The sequence below is a fragment of the Phodopus roborovskii genome, unplaced genomic scaffold (assembly GCF_943737965.1).
Source record: "Phodopus roborovskii unplaced genomic scaffold, PHOROB, whole genome shotgun sequence".
Taxonomy (NCBI): Eukaryota; Metazoa; Chordata; class Mammalia; order Rodentia; family Cricetidae; genus Phodopus; species Phodopus roborovskii.
This window is the reverse complement of record NW_026126487.1, coordinates 388,074-405,283: the sequence shown is the minus strand read 5'-3', so window position 1 is coordinate 405,283 and position 17,210 is coordinate 388,074.

Below are 17,210 nucleotides of genomic sequence, written 5' to 3'. Positions count from 1 at the left end.
TGTCTGAGTGCCCTTTTCAGTTGTGTTAGCCTTGGATGGCTGAGTTTCACCTGACAGGCCATACAGAAAGAGAATTGATTTTGGCTCAGGGCTCCAGAGGACTCAGTTCAGGTTTGCTTGGCCCCATGCACAGGCATAGAATGTTATGGCTGAAGAAGCTTGTAAGAGAGGACTGTTAGATTATTAATGGGTGGATTAGAGATGGTAAAGGCAAAAAGCCAGCTTCCTACTCAAAGACTTCACTTCCCAGCTTCCTTTGCGGACTATCAAGTTGTTTCCTCTCCTATGAAGGTAGCAGACAACATCTTCCTGTGGGGAATTTCTCTCATCCACAGGCATGGTGTGGATGTCTGCTCATCTGCCTGCTTGGCAGGGGACATATATGCCACCCATCCACGTGGGTGAGATCTGAGATGACCCCCCTCGCGGTTTTTCTGCCAATAAACGCCTTTTTATTAAAAGGACAGACTGTCCCCTCTGCTTTTTTTTTCTTCCTCTTTCCTAACTCTAATGAGGACTGCTGTCCCAATCAGTGACTAGAAAGCAGTCAAAAAGTAGGTCCCCCAGTGACCCCCTCCATCCAACTAATGCCTATGTCCCAAAGTTTCTAAAACACCAGCCAGGGAGCATGTGTTCAAAACTTGTTTCTTTGGCGATCCTTTTAGCCCCAAGCCATTATGGTCTCATCTCCAAAGACACAGGATTTGGGTCGTTCTGTCACTAGGGAGTTTAAAAACTCTGCCTGCGGAATGATTTGAAGGCAGGGCCACCGAGTTAGACCGACTTAACCTGAGCCACTAAAGTTGTGTCTCCTTGAGCAAACTTTGAAAGAAGGGACAAAGATATTTGAAAAGGTTAGGGAAGGTGAGTTGTGGTAGCTGCTAAGGGAAACATGTTTCTAAGTTGTGAGGGACTCGGGGATTGCTCTGAGGGTGCATAGGACTGGAGGGGGAGTGGGTGGAATGAAACCCGCGCGCGCACGCATACGCTCGCACACAAGAGCACACACACTCACATACACACTACACACAAGCACACACGCTCGTACACACGAGCACACAAGAACACACACACACACACACGCTCACACACACGCGCACGCACTCACACAGATAAAAAACAATGTACGCAGGAGCATTTTAAAATGGTGACCTGCAGTGAGGTCTGTGGTTAGCAGCACAATACCGCCTAAACCTCAGCTTCTGAAAACCCGAGCCGCTCCGTGGGAGGTCCATGGGACCTCGCTGTACCATTACAGTCACTTGTAGTGAGTTCATCACTGTTTCAAAAGTTAAAGTTTCCAATAAATTAACCCCTGTCACACTGAACTGCAGTTTTGTGGCAGCAGCAGCGCGGGACGGTCCCTCTCCGCGAGTGGAGAGGAATCCTACCCGCGTGCAGGGACCTCAGCAGCTCTTCTGGCCGCCTGTGTGCAAACATGAAACAGGGCCAGTGAGTCGCGCCGAAAATCGCGCCTCCGCGGATCTCCGAGGCTTCGGGGTTCCTCGAAGGGGGAAGCCAGCACCACATTAATTAGCAATCCGTGAACTAAAAATGAAAACCGTAAGCCGATTTTCGGCGGGAGAAAGTGCTGGCCGTGGCCCGCAATGACTTTGTAGGTGCTGAGTGTGTGTGTGTGTATTTTTAGTTAAGGACTTATTCTGCATGTGGCAATCAGGGCCTCCAAGGGGTTGCTATTTTGTTGTGTTTTTTTTTTGTTGTTGTTGTTGTTGTTGTTTTGTTTTTCCTTTTCCCTTGGGTTTGCTAGTGGAAGGAGGAGGCAGCTCAAATTCCCACACATCTGGGGCACATAGATACAGCCTCCAATTTCCTGTCGGCGCCACTGGTTTCTTTCGAATTACTTGCTAAGTAAATGATTGTTATAAAACGATGAAGATTCGGTCAATCAAATTAACCCCTTTTGTCCATTACCTCCCTCCCCCAGCTCAGTGGTCCCCTTCATTTGCCTAAACTCCTGGCTCGGGACAATGAGTTCCATCTCCGAGGCCCCAGCTATGCTCAAACTGGCCCAGTGTAACCTGAGCGAGAACCCAAGGCCTCCAATTGTTTTGCTAATCAAGATTATTGGCCCATTGAGATGTGAAGGCGCTGCCTGGCTGACAAAAATTGTCAGTTTCCCATGAAATAGTTCCCTCAGTTTAGCCTGGGTGCGGGCAACTATTAGCATATAAATGAAGATTCTCCCTCCTCGGCCCCTCCCCCTCCCTCTACGTCCCCCATCCCAAAAGGATGCGAAGAAAATATAAACACACTCCCGCCCCAAGCTCCCAAGCCCCAGAGAGCTTAATCCTGCCAGCATTTCTCCAGGGTCTGGAAATCTCTGGGCACTGGGCTCAAAGAAGGTCCCTGGAAGAGGCTCATTTGCACAAAGCTACTTTTTAAAGCCAGGGCTGCCAGAGCCTAGTCCCCTGCTGACTGCAAGGGACACTGGCTGCTCTGGGAGGGCACAAATGACGCTGTGAATGCCAGGGCCCACCTCCAACACAGCACTGGGGACAGTGGCAAAGCCAAGCATGGCTCAGAGGTCAGCCACCCCCAGACCACTCCCTGGCTGGCTTTTCTTACTCCCGTTTCTGGGATGAGGGTGGGTTGGGCATGGCCCGGGTGAGCTTGACTGTTTTCCATGGGACTGTCAGGACAGCCTGCGGCAGCTGAGCTAAAAGAACAAAAAGAAAGTACCCTCTTCCTGTCTTCAGGTGTAAATTTAGGGCCACAGGGAAGAAAGTGAATTATTTTATGGTATTTACATGTCACACATAATGATACAAATCTATTATCTCAGTCAGGTTGCTATAAATAAATAGCCAAGGACACAATGAAAGAATTCCTCATGTCTGCAATTTTACATGTATGACCAAGATTAAAATATATGCTAATATATATGAATATGAGCGTGCATGTGGTTTTAGCTAACTGAAGCAGATTTCACTTCTGTGAGTTTTGGGGGACCTTTTGCTGTGGGAGACCCAGGTGATTCTGGAGGTATAAAGTATTCTGGGAGGTCCTTCCCAGAAGGATCTATCAATCCAGAAGACCACCTTTCTGCTTCCAGAGCACTAGTAGGTAGTTCTTTCTTGGCTCCTGGGCAAATCTCAGGCATTTCCACCTCCACCACCCTTTTAAACTAACACTTTCCCATCTGTCTGCTTCCTGGTACCTGCCAGGGAGAGATATCTGGTTGCAACAGGTTCCCAAGAGGCCCAGGAAGAAGAATCAGATCCCCAAAGCTGCTCTGACCTGTCTATCCATCCAATGCTTTTCTCTGAAACAAAACCTCTATGGACACTCCAGGCTTCTAAGTCCGGGAGCCAGGCAGCCTAGAGTGTTGCACTGGCCAAACTTCTTGGAATCCGAAATAGTTTTGTTTTTATTTGACACAGGTTTGCAATTTTCATGCTGATATCTATGACTTTCACCATTGAATCTGCAGACATAAAATATGATTCATTCATTAAAAGTTCTAGAAGCAGGCTCCTTTGTGTCTTAATTGTTCCTCCATAAACAAGGGAAACAAGGTGAAGTATTAGTAGGTCATGAAGCAAATACAAAATTATATTTTTAAAGTGCCCAGGTGGTCTGGGACACAGTAAATGCAATCCATTTGTCAAATCACACAGCAGGAAAATTTAGCAAAACATTTTATTCCTTGATTTTGTTTGTGATTGCTATTTATAAATAGCAAGGCAGTCTTTATTTCTTGCTAATGATCTAAGTTTTCTTTTAAGATAAATTTATTGTTCTGGTTTCATTCCTGTTGCTGTGAGAAAATACCCTGACAAAAAAGGAATTTAGGGAAGAAAGGGCTTATTTGGTTTATAATTCCAGATTACAGGCTATCATAGATGGTCACACACAGCCACAGTTAAGGGCAAAGAGAAATTAATATATCTGTGCTGCCTGCTTAGCTACTACTATCTTGATTTCTCCTCTCTGTATAGTTCAGGACCACTCACTTCAGGAATAGTTCTACCTACAGTAGTGGGCTGGGTCTTCCTATATCAATCAAGACAACTCCCCAGAAACATGCCCATAGGCCAAATTGATGTAGGCAATTTCTCTTCCCAAATGATACTAAATTGTGGCAATTTGACTCTTAAAACTAATCATCACATTTACATTATTGAATTATGGGAGTCAATTTTAAGGAAGATAATAGCCAGGCAGTAGGGGCACTCACCTTTAATCCTAGCACTCAGAGGTAGGAGGATCTCTGTGAGTTCAAGAGCAATCTGGTCTACAGAGCTAATTCCAGGACAGCTAGGGAGGTTACACAAAGAAACCCTGTCTCGAAAGGACAACAACAACAACAAAGGAAGATAATAGATCAACTATGGCTCAGGGAAACACAAGTGTGGGGTAAAAAACAAAAAGCAAAGACTACAGAGACATTTAAAGTTCTAGAATGACACTTCTATAGGCAATTCAGTCTCAGGAGACTCTCAGAGATCTTTTCCCAAGATAACCAAGGACTGATGTTTCTCTGTTAATTGTTCATATAACTTTGGTGTTTTGTGCAGAGTTTGAGTGAGACTTTATCCTAAATTAAATTGTCTATCTCAAAATCCACTCTATCAAAGCTGTAACACTTGGTGTGGCTGCATTTGAAGTTAGGCCCTTTCAGATCACGAGAGATGAGAGGGCTCACCTGGTAGTGTTCTGTTTTAATCAAATTTCCTTCCCTGTGCCACAGCACCTAGCAAGGAAACCAATTTAGAGAAGGGCTTTCCTTCTCATGGTCTGTGGTTTCAGTCCATGAGTTCCTACACTGTGTGAAAGCTGAACAGCAAGGCAGAAGGGCACGATGGAGCAAAGCCTCAGAGCCACCAGAGAGACGAATGAGAGGAAAGGGCTTCTGACAGGGTGTGTATTTCCAGTGCCCTACTTCTTCTAGGTAGGCCTCACCTTCTATAACCTACCACCTTCCAATAATCGATCATAGTATCAATCCATCAAAGGATTTACTCACTGATGAAGACAGAGGCCTCATGGTTCTCGCAGCTCTCAGTAGCTTCATCAGCTGAAGGCCAAGCCTTCAATATACATGCCTTCTGTGGGGATAATCCTTATCCAAACAATGAGAGGTTTAATCCTGTAAGAATGATAATTTTATATCTAATAACTCTTATAAAAAGAGGGTATGGCTAGGAGGGGGATCTCAAACCTGCAACCCCAGCACTTAGAAAGCTGAGACAGGAGAATTCCCTGTGGGTTCATGTGTTGTGTCATATTTGTATGCTGTGTGAAGATGCATTGCTGTGGTTGGTTAAATGAAGACCTGAATGGCCAATAGCTAGGCAGGAGGTATAGGTGGGAACTTCTAGGCAGAGAGAGGAAGTAGGAAGAGAAAATCAAGATGCAAGGGATGCCAATGAGAAATGACTGGAGTCACCAGACAGAAAGGAAACAGGAGGTACAAGATGAAAGAGAAGTAATAACATGTGACTGATTGCAGTGATTGATTTAAGTTATAAGAACTAGTTAGGAAAAACCTGAGCTAAAGGCCAAGCTTTCATAATTAATAAAAAGTCTACAGAGTGAGATCTTGTCAAAGGAGGAAGAAGGGGAAGAGGAGGAGGAAGTATGATGAATGCTCACAAGCAGAGGAAAAACCATCCTTGGCAGCCTTCTGAAAAGCAAGGGAAGGGGCATCAGAAGTAATCAACTCTGGGAACTTTTGTCCTTGAAATTTCAGTCTCCAAATAGTTGGGGTTTTGTTTGTTTCTTTTTTTTTTAATTTATTTTATTTTATGTGTGTGTATGTTTTTGCTTCCATTTTGTATGTGCATTACATGTATGCCTGGTACCCATGGAAGCCAGAAGAGGGTATTGTGTCCCCTAGGTCTGGAGATACAGATGGCTGTGAGCCAGGGACTGAACCTGAGACCTCAGCAAGAGCACTGAGTACGCCTAACAACTGAGCCATGTTCTCACCCCTTTGTACTGACTCTTGATTGTGGCTTAAAAGATCAAAGATGTTTAAGTAGCTCAGTAACATTGTTTTCCAAACCAATGATTGCTTCATATACTTGAACTTCATTACTAAGGTGATGAATATTACCCTTGATAAATCATAAGTTTGTCAGTGAGAAACATATCTATACTTCTATAAGTCTGGATGTGATGGTGCTTGAGAGGCAGAGATAGGTACATCTCTGTAAGTTGGAGGCTAGCCTGGCCCATATAATAAGTTCCAGGAGAGCCAGAGCTATATAGTGATGACCAAAAACAACAACAAAAAACATATCTATAGATTAAAATTTTTTGCATTTATGGAGTACATATAAATATTAAAATATATATTTAAGCCATGTCTAATACAGCAGACATTCTGGAACTTAGGAAGAACATCTAATTTAATCAGAAATGAAAGATACACTGTTAGCTTTGCTTTAAGTACCTGAGAAAAAGAAATATTTATTGTAATGGCTAATCTTGGTTGTCAACTTGACTACATCTGGAATCAACTAAAACCCAAGCTGCTGGGCATGCCTGGGAGGAATTTTCTTTTTTTGTTTATTTTTCATTCATATATTTATTTTTTAAGCTACCCAGTCTGTGATATTGTACTGTGCTTCCATTAGGAGACTCAGTAGTCTTATGTGGGCAATACTAAGTCATTTTCTCAGCAAGTTCTTTCTATTGTTAAAGGTACAATGAAATTAAACAAATATATAACAACCTCAATATAATAGAGGCAATCAAAAGCACTAATGTATATGTCTCCTTAAGGCTTTATTCCCAACATGATGCTATTAGGAAGCAAAGCCTCTGGAGATGTAATGTTGACCGTCAACATGAATGAATTGAGAAACACCTAAGCAACTGCTTAAACAAACTTTCAGTGTGCCTGTCAGCCCATTTCTAGAGAGTTTTAAGTAAGTAAAAAAAAAAAAAACCCAAAAACCTGGGAGGAGAACTGTTCATAAACTGGAGGGTGTTAGTGGAGTGAAGAGGAACAAGGAAAAAGCTTGTGAGGACAGGGATTCTTTCTTGCCCTGTGCTTTATGTTCATCATGACTTGAGATGCTCCTCCACCTTAAAAGAATTTTTTCCCCTCCCTAAAGCTTCTTTCCTCAGGCATTTTGTCACAGAAATGAAAATCTGACTGTAAGAAAATTGGTCCCAGAATCGAGGTCATTGCTGTCACTTGACTACCTGGTTGAAGTTTTTGTAAAACCCCAAGTGTGACATAAGCAGAACTTAATGGATGTTGCAAACCCAGATGACTAGAATGCAAATAGAATAACAAAAAGAAAATATCTGCTCATGAATTTTCAGATGAGGGCAAAGATGCTGTAGGGTATTGGAATAACACGTTGCATTGTGGAAAAAATACTTATCTCCATTTTGTCCATGCACTGAGACTTTGAGTGACGCTACATTGTAAAGTAATGGGTTAGTTAATGTAGCAGGAAATATTTTCAGACCTCAGTCTGTGAGTGTTTTCAGAGATTGACCGAGAACCACCCTGCATATAGGCAGCACCCTAGTGTGGGCTGGGAGTCTAGATGGATGAAAGAGGAAAAGAAGAGTCTACTAGCAACACATTGTCTTATTTGTTGGCTGGCCACCACCAGGTAAGCTGCTGTGTCCACCTTGTCCTTCTGTGAGACAGACTTAGCCACTTGAAACCATGAATAAAGTTCAATCTTTCATGCCTTTAGTGGTTTATGTTGGGCATTGCATCATAGCAACAAAACTCTGATAGACACAGAAGTGAGCAGGTAGTGAGTGTGCAGCAATCCTGGTTAGGATTAACACCCCTCTAATAAGAGGGCCCAAAGCTAGTTCACTGCCTATCTTCCCATCATGTGTAAAGGAAACAAGTCATTTGTCAGTAACCGAGAAGCAAGCCCTCACCAGAACACAGTCATGCTGGTACCCTGCTCTTGGACTTTTAGTCCCCTAAACTTTGAGAAAGTAAGTTCTGTCATTTAAGTTAGATAGTTACAACCCTTCTGTTGTAACAGCTGAGATACACTAAGACACCTCTTGTGCAATAACCCAGATAAGAACAGTTGAGATGCGCTGACCAAACTCGATGCCATTGGGACCACACAATGAGCAATATTACTGTTTACCCCTTCAACATATCCAGGAAGCAAACTTTACAGATGTCATCCCACAAGAAAAAAAGTTGTATTTTGAACTCAAGTTTTCCTGCCCTTAAAGCCAAATCACTCTCTTCTGGTAACACTTTGTAAATGCAAGAGGCTTTGTCAAACAAGTTTAGAAATAGCCCCAAGAGCAGCCAGACCTGGCACAGAGGACACTGGGGTCTGCTGGAGTCATGTGTCACCCCAGCCTTCTCCAGGCCACACTCCAAATAATTTCCTAAAATTGTTTCATTTTACAAATGATCACGAGGTGCCCTGGAAGCAGCCAGCATTGGCAAATATTACATAATTAACATTTCACGGTGTTCGTTTTCTCCTTTGCCCAAGGTGAGAACTATTGGAGGACAAAACTCAGCCACTGCTTTCTACCTGTTCTAGCTTAAGAAAGCTGCCCCAGCTCTATCTTCAGCTGGTATCCCAGCACTAAGGTAGGCTCTTCCAGCCTTACCAGACGGTCAACAATGGGATTTTCCTTACAGGAATCAGTGAGACTGTGGCAAGGCAAGACAGTACAGAGGCTCCTCCATCTTGTATTCTTGCTGGGATCATTTCAGGGTTAGCTAGAATCTGATCTCCTTGATGGAAGATCCAGTGGAAAATTACCCAACTCTATTCTAGGACCTGAGGTCAAGCCTTCACTGCTGGTACCCGAGGCTACCCTTTACAGAATCCCTTCTAAACCCACAATATTTTAGGATGCTTATGGGCTTTTTCCTATTAATCTCATCCACTGGACAGAATTCCTAGGCAGGACATCTAAAAGAAACCACTGATTGGTTAAATAAGTAAATTAACCATCGGAACTTTGATTTTCTATAGCATAGAAGTAAAAAGCAAGGGACCACCTGGCCTCAACTGGCTATTGTTCATTTCCTCTTAGCTTTTTTTTTAATTTTGTTTTGTCTTTTGAGACAGGGTTTCTCTGTGGTTTTGGACCCTGTCCTGGAACTAGCTCTTGTAGATCAGGCTGGTCTCAAACTCACAAAGGTCCGCCTATCTCTGCCTCCCGAGTGCTGGGATTAAATGCATGCAACACCACCGCCCTGCCCTCTCAGCTCATCTGTAAGGTCTTCTTTTCCATGATTAAAAAATTTCTTAGAGAAGATGGCCTTAACTGGACATTGAAGGTGGCTACTTTCCAGATGTAATGCCTCAGATGAAATTGAAGGCTATTTCTAATGTTCCTCGCCCTATGTTCAAGCCTTTCAGAACTTCTCAAACAGAACAGTGTGGTGAAGAGGTGTGCCTTCCGAGGGTGAACTGGACTCTAGTTGCTTCCTTTTTCTCTATTTCCTGACTGACATGAGGGGAAGAAACTCATCCTTCACATGCTCTCCACTGCCTTGATGCTCAGCCTGAGGAAACGGGCCAGCTGTACATACTGAGCCCTCTGAAACATGAGCCAAAGTAACTTCTTCCCTTTCTAAGTGGCCTTGTTGAGTATTTTGGTCACAGTAACACAAAAGTAACTAATACATTTGTATCAGTTGTTTTTCTGTTGCTGTGATAAAATATCATGGTCAAAACAGTTTGTCAAAGGAAGAGTTTATTTGGGCTTATAGTTCCAAGATAGTGAGAGCCCACGTTGGCAGGGGGAAGCATGGTGGCAGGAGCAGGAATCAGAGAGCAGGAAGCTGAAAGAAGAGCAGACTGGGAATGGTGCATAGGTTTGAAAGCTCAACTCTGACCCCCAGAGATATGCTGCCCCCAGCATGGCCACACCCTAGGCCTACTCAAACACTGCCACCAACCTGGAACCAACGATTTAAACACCTGCGCCTATGGGGAACATTCCACACAGCAATGCCTATAGAGGTTTAAAGTGGCTACTGACAGCCCCTGGGTCTGACAAGCAGGCATCAATAGTTAATTGTATCCTTAAGATCTTCCATTGCAGACCCCCTCCTGCTCTCCCAAAGCTGTCCTCCTCTTGCTTCTTTAGTAAGAAGACCCCAGCCCTTGCTGGTATTGTACCCAGCTGCCTCTTACTGGAGGACACAAAGCTGGAGAAGGAAGTGTTGGTTACAGATCTCTGGGTTACAAGACGAATGACACCAATGCCAGGCACCAGATCCACATCTCAAATCAGCCATATGTCCTTTAGTAAACAAACTTTCATGAACATGTTGTGAAGGACAGAGTGGGGTTTGGGAGGTCACAGCAGTATGAGGCCTGTCTTCCTTGAGGACGTTGATGCCGCCGCCATGCCATTAAACTGTGCTTAGTGAATACTGGCACAAGCTGCACTGTCTTTCTCCCCACAGGATCAATGGAGTTAGACTGAGTCACAGATGGAATCAGCTTTGGCCATTGCACAGCTGCCTGGTGCAGAGCCTTGCTGATCCCCAACTCTAATGGAGTTTGATATGAACATGAAATATATTTTTAGTGCATTAATCATATGAGCTGTGGGTTTTCCCTGTTAACTCACATAGAACTACTTTAGCTGGAGAGATGACTCAGCCATTCAGAGCTTGCATCGCTTTTGCAGAAGACTGAATCCATCTTCCAGCACTCATATCGGGTGCCTCATAGATATCTTTAACTGCAGCTCCAGGGACCTGAAGCCTCCTGAGCTCTGTGACCATTTATACTTATGTGCACACATACACACACACACACACATGCGTGCATGCACGCATGCACACACACACTTAAAGACAAAATTAAGTCTTTCTTTTAGAACTATATAGACCTACAAGAACCTACAGGAAAGCAGAGGTCACTTACTAATGTTATCTGAGCCCACACCCACCTATTAGTTTCAGGCAATAACATCAATAGCCAGGTGTCAGTGCTATCCAGAGTCCTGCCTATGTCACTGCAGGTTTTCAAGCTTACAGAACCCGGACAGTTCCACCCAGAGCCTGTGGGATTTTGTCAGGTCCCTAGCATAGGAAACATGGCTAACAGGATTGGCACACAGGAGTCCAGGACCTGGGATTGACTTCCCAGGGCTTGGATGTCATGTTCCTATCAATATGATTCTAAGTTATGAACTGAAAAACCAATAGTATAATAAGTGGCCATAAAAGTGTCAGCATTAGCTCACAGTTACGAGCTGATGGCAATGCAGCCTCCCAGTCTCAGTCTGCAGAGCCAGCAGCCCCTCTCTGCAGGACAGATGCAGGGAAGTGTCTATCCCTTTACAGTCTCAGAGGACACACTAGCATTTGGAGTGACTGGTTGGGAGCATGGAAGAATGATTTCTTCAAAAATCATTTAATATGGCTGTGGAGGGTATGCATTAGCGGGGGGTGAGGGGGTAGGGGGGTGAGGACACAGACTTGTGTGTGCACTTATGGAGGTGAGAGTTGGACTTCAGATTTCTTCCTCTAATGTTCTCCACCTTATTTGGGGGTAGGATCTCTCACAAGTTCATCTAAGCTGGCTGGCCAGTGAGTCCCAGAGACACATCTGTTTCTAACCCTGCACCTTGCACTGGGATTACAGGTGTGCAATGCCATCCCTGGGTTTTATGTTGGTATTGAAGATTGGAACTTGGGTCCTGACTCATGCAAGCACTCTACCCACTGAGCCATCTTCCCAGCCCCCAAGATGCCATTAAAAAGAACCCAAACCTTAAAGAAGCAGAATTGAATGTGTGGTGTGGTGGGGTAGATGGAGGATGGAGGGAACAGTTTCCTTAGATACAGTATAGTGAGTGGTAAAATTCTTGGGAAATAGGTGATGATTTGGAGAGAACTAGGTAGGTTCAAGTGTTTTAAAAAGATGGAGTTGGAGGTGTAGCTCAATGGAAGACCACTTGCCTAGCATGCATGATACCCTTGGGTTCCATCCATAGCACTACAAAAATAAGAACAGAGAAAATAAGGGGAAAGCATCAATATGTTAAGTGTGAATCAACTTAAAATACACACATTTGTAATACCTAGACTACAGCAGCATGCGCTGATGGCTGGACTTGAGAAGACTTGATTCTCTTTTTGTCTTCCGTGGGCTCGAGGCTTTGGTGACCATACACAGGCCTGTTCACTAATATAGAAAGGCAAATCAATGTCCTATAACAGCCCAGACTCAGCCTGTCAGGTGAGCCCCAAGGAAAACAGGAGGCGCCGCTGCTGCTTCTGTTTTAAATCAAGTTCAAGAGTCTTGATGCGCAGCAGATACGTTCGGCAAAGAGTTAAACAAGAAACTATAAAAAATGATAGAAACAATATGAGATCTAACATCTCAACAGTTGCCAAAACTAGCAAATAATCAAACTCTAAGCACAAAACCTCTCCAGACCACAGTGGCACCAACGCCAGCCCCAGAACAAAGCTGTACCACATAGCTCTTAAATCCCTTTCGTCTCCACTCATCTCCTGACCAAATGTTGGCAGCAAATGGGCTCACAGAATTTTGGTTGTAAAAGGGTTCAGAGACTAACCTGGAGCGGCATTGATCAAATCAGGAAGAGAGGATGATTCCACCCCGTTCTGGGAGAGAGGGTATGTCAGATGCAAGGAAGTGGCCGTGTAAACAGATCTTTGTGGTAATTGAGCACTGGAGACCATTTCTTTGCTTCCTCGGAAGAAGTCACATAAAGGAACACCACAAAAATCTGCCAACAAGGCAAGCAGAAGTCCTTGTGGAGGGCACCCCAGAGTCTGAGGAGGTAAAAAAAAAAAGTGCTGTGGGAGATATTAATGCCATCCAAAGGAGTATTGCAGAGACATTTAAAAGTCTCTCTCATAGAGAGAAATCCTGGCTTTACCTCTCTCTCTCTCTCTCTCTCTCTCTCTCTCTCTCTCTCTCTCTCTCTCTGTCTATCTGTCTCTGTCTCTTACTGAGCAACAGTTCAGGAGACTTACAAATCAGCAGAAGTTAGAAGTGTGGGTCTCCTTCCACAGACCTGCATGTTGTCCCTAAAGAAATGGGACTCCAACCATACAGATTCATTTGGAAAGGCTTCCCTGAAAAGGTGACACCTCCCACCATGCTGTGAGAAACCTTATGGAGAGGCACAAATGCCACTGTCAAAGAACCACCAGTGGGGGCCAGGCCTGCCAATATGGCCTTCCCTCAGGAGCATTGTGTTAAGTGGTGTTCAGATGTCACCCACCACCCTTCACACAGTGAGACTAGAGATGTTTGTGGTCTGAAGGCACCATACCTCAAGTTTACTTAGGTCCCAATAGGTGGGACTTCTAACGGGAAAAACAGCTGACAGTGAGTGGCTGGTTTATCTCCTGGAAGTGGGTATCCTTTCATTTGAATTCCATGATTTTGGATCCTTGTAAATGCCCATCTTTAGAAGAAAAGGGTGATTGTCAAGTGAGAAGCTGGGAAGGGAAGTACTAGTCAAAGGCTGCAGACAGAGGACCAGAGTTAATCACACTGTGCTGAGTATTGCAAGAAACAAAACAAACTCAGACATCACTATTCCTGGCCACTTAAGTGAGTGATTCACCCCTGGAAGGACATCAGGATGTTGTGATGTTTTGTTTATGACCTAACAAATAAAGCTTGCCTGAAGACCAAAGTGCAAAACTAGCCACACTAGTTAGACGTAGAGGCCAGGCAGTGGTGGCACACACCTTTAATCCCAGCTCTCGGGAGACAGAGGGAGATGTATCTCTGTGAGTTCAAGGCCACCCTGAACTATAGGAGATTAAATCTGTCTAAAAGAGGACCAGAGCTCACAAAGGTGGTCCAGCACTTGGGATCCCATGCCTTTAATCCCAGCAATAAGGAGGTGGAGACAGGCATGACAAGGCTGGGCAGAGACAAGGGAACAATGATAAGGTGGGATGAGACAAGAGAGAGATGCTGTCTGAGGAGCAGTGTAGTCTAAGCAGTCTGAGGATGCTGTCTGAGGACAGGATTGCCCTTTGGTCTGAGCATTGGTAGAGGTGAGGACTCTCTAGTGCCTGACTGCTTTGCTTCTCTGATCTTCAGCTTTAACCTCAATATCTGACTCTGAGTTTTTATTATTTAGAACAATTAAAATTAGTGCTACATCAGGACTCTTGCTGCACATGGGCTACCTCTCCAGACCCACACCTCTCTGCAGGTGTCTGTGGCCGTCAGGAGCAAAAGCCAGATGCTAAGCTGCTTGGTGAAGAACTGTCAGTGACAGGGTCCAAGTTGATCTGAGCTTTAAATGTGAATGAATACGAGACAGACAAATGAGCGTGGGAGTGCTTGACAATGAGCTCTCTCGTGCCTGGCACCCGGCACCCAGAGCCCAGCCTGCCTCAGAGCAGACACAGAATCTGTGTTTATTGAAGAGGTGAATGAATTAGCTTGGAACAGGTCCATTCTCAAGGAAATAGAATGGTGGGGGTGGGGGGGAGGGATAAACACTAAAATGAAATGGAAAAACATCAAAACCAGGTGTTTTTTTTTTTTTTTTAGAAATGACATGAAAAACAATAGGTAATTTAGATAAACATTCAGAGGTGAAATTAGATCAAAATGTCCAGTTGACAAAGTGTTTACTCAATCAACCTACATTATAATCAATGGTGATTAAGACTTCTTTATAAGAAAAACATCTCTAGAAGGAGGCTTAAATATTAATTTTTAAATACCAAACATATTGTTCACAAGAATGGGAAAGCTGGGTGTGGCAGCACAGACCTGAGATCCCAGCATTTGGGAGGCAGACAGGTAAATCACAGCACCCAGATTGTCCTGGGTTACATGGTCAGGCCTAGGACAGTCTGAGCTGCCCAATAAGACCTCATCTGAGAAAGCAAGCAATGGGTGATAGGAGGGTCTTAGAGAAGGAGGTAGGCTGGTGGGGTTGTCTAATATGTACAGGCCCTGGATCAGGTCTCTAACATTACAAAAGTTAAAAATAAAAGATGAATTAAAGAGAATGGAAATAACTTTTAATAATTTCTATTTGTGTTATTAGCTTGTTACTATGTTTTCTGACATTGTTAGAAATCTGGTGTGTGTGTGTGTGTGTGTGTGTGTGTGTGTGTGTGTGTGTGTGTTTTGTTATTGTTTTGTGAATGTTTGTTTGTTTGTTTTTGAGACTGGGCAGCCCTGGCTGTCCTGGATCTCACTTTGTAGACCAGGCTGACCTCAAGCTCACAAAGATCTGCCTGCCTCTGCCTCTGCCTCCCAAGTGCTGGGATTAAAGAGAAATGTGGTGTTTGTTATGGCAGCTCTGAATTTGTTTATTCTCCATCCCCTCTGCACACACTGTCCTAGGCATAAGAGCATCAATACTGGGGGAGGGAGTTAACCCTACTTTCCCTAGTCCTGAGTACAATTAACAAGTCCACACGTATAATATAACTAAATGAGCATCCTCTCTCGTACTACTCCCAATGGATTAGGGTGGTGCTTTAGAATTTAAAGGACAGGTTCCCAAAAGTTTTTGGGACTGTTCTCATCTTCCAATCCCCTTCCTCTTTACTTGAGATGGGCACTTCACTGCGTTGCTTAGATTGGCCTCCTTTCCTAGCTTCCGGGGCAGGAGACTACAGGCATACCCACCAGCCTTCGAGCTTGTGGGAGTTCTTTCTTCTCCTCAGTTACAAAGATGGCTAGAAAGCCCATCTCCATGCTCACTCTGAGGCTAGCCCACTGGCTTAATGAGAAAGGAGCAGGTTGCCTGCCCTTGAAGCCCATTAAGGAGGGTATGGTGCTGTTTTCTTCCGAGGCTAGCTGACCCCAGATGCAAGACTCCATTCTGGCTAATAAGTAAAGATCAGTCAAGACTTTGGTCTACCATGGCATTTCCCTGCAATGTCCCCTTCATCTTACATGCAGCCACAGATAACAGAAGAAAACAAAAGGCAATGTTGTGAACCCGAGAAGACCACACTTTTTAACAGCTCAGAGGAAAAAAGATAATTTTTTGGCATTCATGTTAAATTACCTAAGACTTGAGATTTAAGCTCAATTTGCTGAGAGAATTGTATCCAAATCTGGGCTAACTCCACTCCTTTTATTCGGGTTCAATTTTTCTCCTTCTGCTTTTTATTTTTAGCAGTGCTTCAATTATTTTAAGATGATAATAGTCATCAGACTCTTTCGATTCTGAATTTATGTAGAGCAAGGCCAACAGTTCTCTTTTTTCAAAGTCTTCAAGAACCCAAACTTTCACAGTCCCACATTCTGCTCCCAAGACATTAACTCTAATTAAGCTAATCAAACCCATGCGAAGTCGCAAGAATAAAAAAGTGGTAGAGAGCGAGACAACTGTATGAGAAACAGATATTATACAATGAAAATAAAATGAATTCTCCAGACTTCTCTAACTACTGTGCCATTAAATGCATTTATTTTTGAATGAGCTTTGATCTTTGTTTCATAGACCAAGACGTTGTCATTAGAGGAATGAATTACTTCCTGTAGGTTGACCTTGTTCATATTCCATACCAAGATCCAATCCTATTACAGCTGCAATTGAGCATAATCCAATTACAATTTTTATTTCAAAATATAACATGATCCCTGGTACTTGAGAACCAAGTGTACTCTGGGCTTTTTTCTTTTTTTCTTTTTTCCTTTTTCTTATTCTTCAAGAGGGTTTTCTTTTGCATGAAATTAGGGACGATTGTAAGTTGGTTTGGAGGAATTTGTTAGGAAAATAGAAGTGCTCAGGTACAATGTCCTTTCTCACGGTAGTCCCATATCCTTCTACACCAGGCAGTGAAGCCCAGGCCTTAGGCTATCCCCTAACTCCCTTCATGCATAGAGAGGCATGGCCTCACTCTCCTATTATTTTAACCGAAGTCTTGAGGGTCTTTCATGCTCTTGTCACTTGCTGTCTCTGGTTATCTCTCAGTTGTTTCTCTCAAGCTACTTTCAGACACTATGAATGCTGTCCTCCAGAGTGGAGGTTAGTCTGGGAAAATAAGGACCATCAATGTAGCCAAGAGTCCCTGTATTGTGTGTGTGAGAGACAGCTTTCCATTACTATTAGCAAATACCTGAGAGAATCTGCTTATAAAAAGAAATGGGGTTCAAGTAGTTTGGAAAGAACGACGCCCAAATTCCCAAATATTGTCTATAAATGTTTGTTTTCATTTAAATGGACTTGGTTATATAACATAAATATATAAAAAATGGAGTTCTTATTTATTTATTTATTTTATGTATTTA